Genomic DNA, 7246 nt, shown 5'->3' on the forward strand with positions numbered 1-7246 from the left:
CTGACTATTCTCAAGTCTCACTAAATAATTTTAGGAGAGCCCGCTTGAGCCATAAATGGGAGTACAGAGGCAGGAAGACCACTGGCAGTTTGAGGAAAACTTGTGCTATATAGACACACACACACACACACACACGGGCACACACACACGGGCACACACACACGGGCACACACATGGACACACACACACACACACACATACACACAAGCACGAGTGAAAGAAGAACAAAATTAAATTACGAAGAGCACAGCAGATTCAGGACGATATCTCTGTAAGTCATTTCAGGTGTCACCACTAGACCTTGTCAAATTCTCAGAAATGAATGTAGCCAAGAACAGTAGGTAGCAGAGCCAGGCAGATTTCCTTGAATTTGAGACAAATTGGTCTACATAGTGAGTATGATAGTAAGACATGTCTTATAACACACACACACACACACACACACACACACACTCACAAATACAGTTGAACAGAATTTTGCTTTTTGTTTGTTACAGGATCTCATTAAAAAGTTCCAGCTGGCTTAGAACACTATCTACAAACAGCTTAATAAATAATCTACTGAATATTTTAAAACAAATTCCAGCAAACATTTCTATATCATTGGCTCATTATTCAAAGCATGGCAATTTTCTATATAATATGGAGTTCCAAGGAATTTCCTGTATATTTACTTATATTTCAAGAGAACTAGAAGTGGGAGAAATTTTACAGTTTACATTCCTAGGTTGTTTTCCTCCATCCAATTATTCTATAATATCAATATCAATTTTTCTTGAACTTTTTCTAATTTAGAAACATTTTAACTAGTTTGTAAATTGAGCTGTTCACACATTTTGTTTTATGCTAAGATTCCAACTGTGGAGGCTGAAAGAACGCCTGCTAGAGTAAATATTCCAGGTGCCAGTAACGTAATGAATTTTTAAGAAATTTTTTAAATAGTTACAAATTTTCCAAGTATTGTATTGGAATTTTTGTAATACCACTCTTTTTTTACATTGTTCTGCAATCAAAAACTAAAAGGAGGTTGTTGTTTATGTTTATATATATATATATGTTTATAATTATGGCATTATTTGTTGTGCTATCAACACATTGAGTTAAATAGCTGTTTTTTGTGTGTTACAAGAAATAAAGAATGACTATACTGGATTACTGAGTTTTCTATTAATAACACATGAAGAGCAACAACACAAGCTTATGTGTGATATGATTGTATCAAAAGTAAAATTATCTGAGATTTAAAAATATAAAAAAAATGTAGATGTTATGAATTTAAATTGTTATAACAATTAGAAGAAAAATGTTCATGAGTTGATGCTAAAATGGATTTATTTCAAGTCCTAAGTGCTAATATTAACATATGCAGTTGATGTAGTTTTGGATACTGAACACTGGGCTTTGTGTATTTTATGCAACTCCTATACTAACTGAAATACAGGACTCAATCCATAATTAGTTTGCAATGCTTGTGTCTTATTATGATCTTTATATTAGTTATTGTATTCAATGAAGAAAAAAATCAACCTATATATTAATTTTAAAGTAAATAATAATTTTAAAAATGCACCTGTCAAAGCTTTAAGTGGAGGAATAGGATATGTAGACGAGACTGCTGTAGTGTACCTGTGCCATGCTTACAAAGCTGAAATATAAAATAATTATGTGATCTTCCATACTTAAAAGAAACAAGTAAAATTAGCAGTGTTCTCATAATATTTTCTCCCTAAAGGGTAATAAATGAATCGTGTACTGCTTAGGGAGGGTTTCTACTGCTGTGAAGAGACACCATGACCATGGCAACTCTTATAAAGGAAAACATTTAATTTGAATGACTTACATTCTTAGAGATTTAGTCCATTATCATCATGGTGCAGGCAGACATGGTGCTGGAGAAGGAGCTGGGCATTGTACAACTTGACCCACAGGAAAAGGAAGTGGTCTGGGACACTGGGTTTGGCTTGAGCACATATGAGACCTCAAAACCCATGCCCACAGTGACAACCTTCCTCCAACAAGGCCATACCTACAGCAACAAAGACACACCTCCTAATAGTGCCACCTCTTTGAGCTTATGGGATCCAATTATATTCAGACCACCACAGGTACTAAGTATTAATGTTCACAAGGAAGTATGATATGTTCTCCTCTGTGAGGAAACAATGCACCCATACTATTGAGAAAGACTAAAAGTATGTTTGCTTCTATACCATAATTTATAAGACCATGAAATTTTCAGTGGGGTCACCCAAGGCCCCTTGATAAATTATATGAAATATTGGGCTTACATGTAACCCAATGTAGGAATAATGACAAGGTTGCTCCTTGTCCTCCAACTGGACACAGAGGAAATGAGGCACTTCTTTAACACCGGTTATGCTTTCTGAGATGCCTGTTTTAATACCTCTGCTTCCAATAACTTGTACAGGGTAAACTGTTATTTTTCCCATTTTTTCATTTGCCCAAGAAAAAGCCATACTGTTATTAATTCCAAGGCAACCTGGTGTTTTATTTGTTATTCATGGACAAATATATATGAATCATAAGCCTTATTGTAATGAGTATAGTAAAAACATATATGTCTTTTAGACATGGGAAAATAGTTTAGTCAGGAACCCCACTACACCCAAGGCTGACCCTGATAACCAGAATTCAATGACATCACTCACTCAAGATAACCAGACACAGTCCTAAAACCCCATCATGCCCACTGGACAGTATATCAGCAGAGATCAAGAGTAATGCTCTGCTCTCCACATCTGGAGATATGCCACCTTGATCTGCACTGTGGCTGGGGAGTCTCCCCCAGGATCCTGACCCTCTAATCAGAGATTTCTGTCAGAGACTGGACCTGACTTTCCAGCTAAGATACACTGCACACAGCCCTGGAGAAATAGTCTTAGGACCATAGTTAGGAATTCACAGAACCTTGTGTGATGGCCATCAGCATAATAAAGTATAACATTTGTTATACTAACTATGCACATCCTCCTTCTTGTTCATGATGTTTCTCTTTTCCCCACTTCCTCTCCAGCATTGTTTGTCTGTTGATTAGTGGGTCTTTGCCATTCTGACTGCAATTACCACAATTCTTACCTGTTCCTATTTCTATTAGAAACAGGAACAATTTATAATATCAACAACCTTCATAATTCTGATAATGACCAACATAAATAGTTTTTAAAATACAAAACAGCAAATGCCTCAAAACAACAGTTATGAGTTTGTCTGTCTCATAAAATTTCCACTTTTACCAAGGAGCTCACCTATGAGGATTAGCCAGGCTGCCCCAGGAACACTCAACACTTTAGCAACTTCTTATATTTTTGGTCATGAGCCTAGCCTTTAATGATAGAGCCATCTCTCAGGCCTGACTCTAACAATTTCTAAAGGCTCACAAGGCAGTAGAAGCCCCATGGAAAGCTTTGTAAAGTAGGTGGGCACTAGAAGGTATCTGGAAGGCACTTGGGCTCAAAGAAGGTTCTAAAGAGTAGCTTACAGCCTAAGCAATCAGAAGGCAACCTTGTGGTGAGAAGGTCCTTAAAAAAGTGTAGAGAGATACTTGCTTCACTTTCCCTGCACCAAGCAGTGTATTTACCTGTATGGCCAAGGTGAGCTGTTCCTGGGCTGTTCCCAGCATCCCACCACTCCTGACTGCTACAGTGGAAGCAGTATGACCTCCACATCTCTGTGTTTCATCATAGACTTGTGACTCCTTGCTCAGCAAGACTCGGGTCCTGGAAATCTCCAGGGACTAGTTCCAGGAATGCAAGGGATCAGGCAGGGTTATGTTCCTGGAATATCTCCTTCAGCTCCACTGACATTCTTCACATATAGGCAAGACAAGAGCTGGGTTGGTGAGCAGGGCCTATGAGCTTGTGCAGCCCCTGCCTTCTTGCCTTGCTGAGCCAAGCCTGCCAATAACCTACTAAATGCACCCTCTCCCTGAGGCAAACCCAGCAAAAACTCCTCCACTCATCTCCTGAAGCACAGTAACCTTCAGGTACATCCCCAGGTAAGTCTCTCATAGAAACATCCACACAACATGCTCACAGAAATACCACCCCCTCCCAGGAAAGGCCCTTCCAGACATTCTTTTATCCTGAATTAGAGGACCTGAGAATCCTGTAGTGACCTCGGCTCTTTGAATATATGCAGAATGGGGAGAGCTTGTCTGCTAAACTGGAGAGCTGCACTAAGATCAAAGTCAGTGGAGACAGCAGGGCAGCCATCAGCTGCAACCACAGCACCCTGGAAGAGGAGACCTGGTCTTATACTGTACTCAGAAGGCCCTGGTGGGTGGAGCCAAGGTGCCCAGTGGTGTGGGTGAGAGACAGAGACGCCATGCAGACAGAGCTCACTGAAGAGTTTTATTTAGTGGGGGGGGGGGTTGAGAAAGAAGAAAAGAGAAGAGGGGGTGGGGGAGGGGTGCACACACCTTGTGGGAGGAAACAGGAAGAGAGGGAGAAAAGGGTGTAGTTTTCCCTTAAGAAGAAGCTTCTATGTCAGGATACAAAGTGGGGCCAAGGGGTTGGTCAGAATATTAACATTTCTCCCTTTTGAGTACTATAAAAAGAGATGAGTTATAGAAGCAAGTAAGGGAACAAGGACACTGGATTCTCAAGGCTACTTCAAGCTAGCAAGGGGTGAAGTGGGGAGGAGGAAAACCAGGAGTCACACATGGTGGGAGGTAGGAGTGTGAAGTATCTAGTTAGCTGTTACCATGGAGATCTCAGGCATCTGTACCTTGAGTGAGCCATGTCACCATGAAAATCTCAGGCATCTGTTCCTTTGAATGTGCTGAGAGGGCAAGTTACTAGGAGGAGGAAAAAAAATAGATTTGTTATCATTGGCCTCATGAGCACGGGTAGTCATGGGAAGATTGATAACCGCCAGAAAGAATGGAACAGGGAAGTGCTCTGGTTGTACAGAAAAGGCAAAAGGTGAGTGGGTGAGACATGAGAGCAGGTATGTCCTTCCTTGGGACATCTTGGAAAACCAGGTACCAGTTGCTGGACAGGTGTGCGCCTGAGCCTGGAGAGGTGGTACCAGCAGTGACCTGAGGAATGGAATGTTCTTCAGGATGGTAGGAGTCATCGCATCTGTCAATTCTCTGGAAGGGGGCATGCATCCATCTCAGTTGGTGTCCACATTTGGGGGTTGGGATCCTTGGAGCTGGTGCCAGTTGGTGCAGGGGCTGGTGTATCTGGAGAGTCCCTTGGCCCAGGCAGGAGGAGGGAAACTGCAAGATAGGCTCGAAAATGGGTGAGGTCAAAATGGGCTCTGGAGACTGTTAATTTTTGTCAGATCAGATCAGGTCTTTTTTGTTGTTTTCTTTGTTTTGTTTTGTTTTTTGTTTTGTTTTGTTTTGTTTTAATGCAGTAGCAGAACTTTCCCCCAGAAACTTGTAGGTATCTGTAAGAGAGCTGGAATAGATTCATATCATAGCAAAAGGGTTCAAAATCCATTTAAGGACTCTTACAAACTCTTTGAAGTCAATGTTCTATCAGTTTATCAAAGCTGCATTTATCAGTATTAAAATTTTGAACCTCTGGAGTTATATCTAAAACTGATCTATCCTGTACCATGAAGCCTGTGAATGAGGCATAGCTGTCTGTAATTTTAATGGGAAACTAATTAATGAACTGTCAGTAGTCTTGGGATTGGGTCTGTTCAACTGATATACCCTACTCATCAAACATTGTCAGGTATGAGAAGGATAAATTTAAGAACTGAGACAGCTTTCCAGTTACCTGGGCAGCAATCCCAGGTCTCTTAGTGGTCATTGGGGGCTTGGACAGAAGCCCCAAAGGAAACATTTTTTCAACTGATAAGCCCAGAAGATCTGACAGATTCTTTGTGAAATAGAAATTTGGGGAGGTCATCTTACCTGTCTTGGCAGAGAGGACAACTGATTTCTGTTGTTCCTCTTTATCATGGTCTGGACAGGATCTCAGCATTTTGCTGCTAGGCTGGCCTTGCCATTAGCTTCCAGGTAAAGGTTCTGTGGCCATCCATCTTCTTAGGAGAAGATACCGGATGCTACCAGGAGCTGACATGTCTCTTTACCACAAAAAGGTTTTTTTTTTTTTTTTTAATAATGCCATAGTCTCAGTTCTCTACAGGTGTTTGAAGACTGAGGGAACAAAATCTGTTAGATGTATTTATAACTTTGAGAGCATATACATGAGTTAAATCTGAATATACAGGTTTCCCAGTTAGTTATAGCTTAATGAAGTTAGCAAGGATGGGGGGAGGTGATCTTTGAGTACAACCAGATTATAAGCTTGAATGAATTATATAGAAATAATTATTCCTTAAGGTCATACAATATATCCCTGGTTCTGCATAAAGAAGGGTAACTGTTTTACCTTATTGCAGAACCATTTTAATCAATAAATATCAGTGGGCATTAGATAGCCAATTGGTCCTCTGTGCTTTTAACCCAGAATTTCAGCCTATTCTGGACAGAGAATGTGGCTCAATGTATTTCTTCTGGAATTGCTTTGAGCTGGCATTGGGGCATTGTTGTCAGGGCCTCAGGCTGAAAGGCTTAGTCAAAGGTTAAGTAATGGGGCACTTGTCAGTGTCTGACCTGGCTGTCGAGGCAGGGAACAATTATGTTTGGCTATGGTCCATAACCACTGCCAGCTTGCTGGAATATATACTAGAGACAGGAGTTAAAATTTATGAATTTATTTGAAATCTTCAGGCCTGTGTTTTTGGTAATTGGAGATTAGGAGAGAGAAAAATACATAAAAGAACATAAAAGTTTTAGCTGAATTACCATTATCAATCAGTATTGATATCCAAATCATAGAAAAACAGGTCATAGATAACCAAGAAAAATTTAAAATCCTGAGCTTATGACACAAAGTGTATCAGAATTGTATTGTTAGAATCTGACATGTAAAATCTTAAGCATTAGTGCTGCTATCCTATCCCAGCATAAGAGCATGCTGTCCCCACCCATATGGCTGCAGAGGCTGCAACTGAACTTCCCTCTTCCCAGATGGCTGGAGGCTGGAGAGCACTGGGCACCCCGCCCATGCTGCCCTTAGTAAAGGTGGCAGTGAGGTCTTATGACCCACCTGTTTTGACCTTAGCCAAGATGGCTGCTAGACCACATGGTTGCCCTTATTTAAATATAAATGCAATAATATTAACAAACAAACAAACAAAAAACAAGAAACAACCAATTTGAGATGGAGTAAGTGGGGGGCATGAAGTGATTGGAAAAAGGAAG

This window comes from Peromyscus maniculatus, chromosome 6 (genome assembly GCF_049852395.1).
Source record: "Peromyscus maniculatus bairdii isolate BWxNUB_F1_BW_parent chromosome 6, HU_Pman_BW_mat_3.1, whole genome shotgun sequence".
Classification (NCBI taxonomy): domain Eukaryota; kingdom Metazoa; phylum Chordata; class Mammalia; order Rodentia; family Cricetidae; genus Peromyscus; species Peromyscus maniculatus.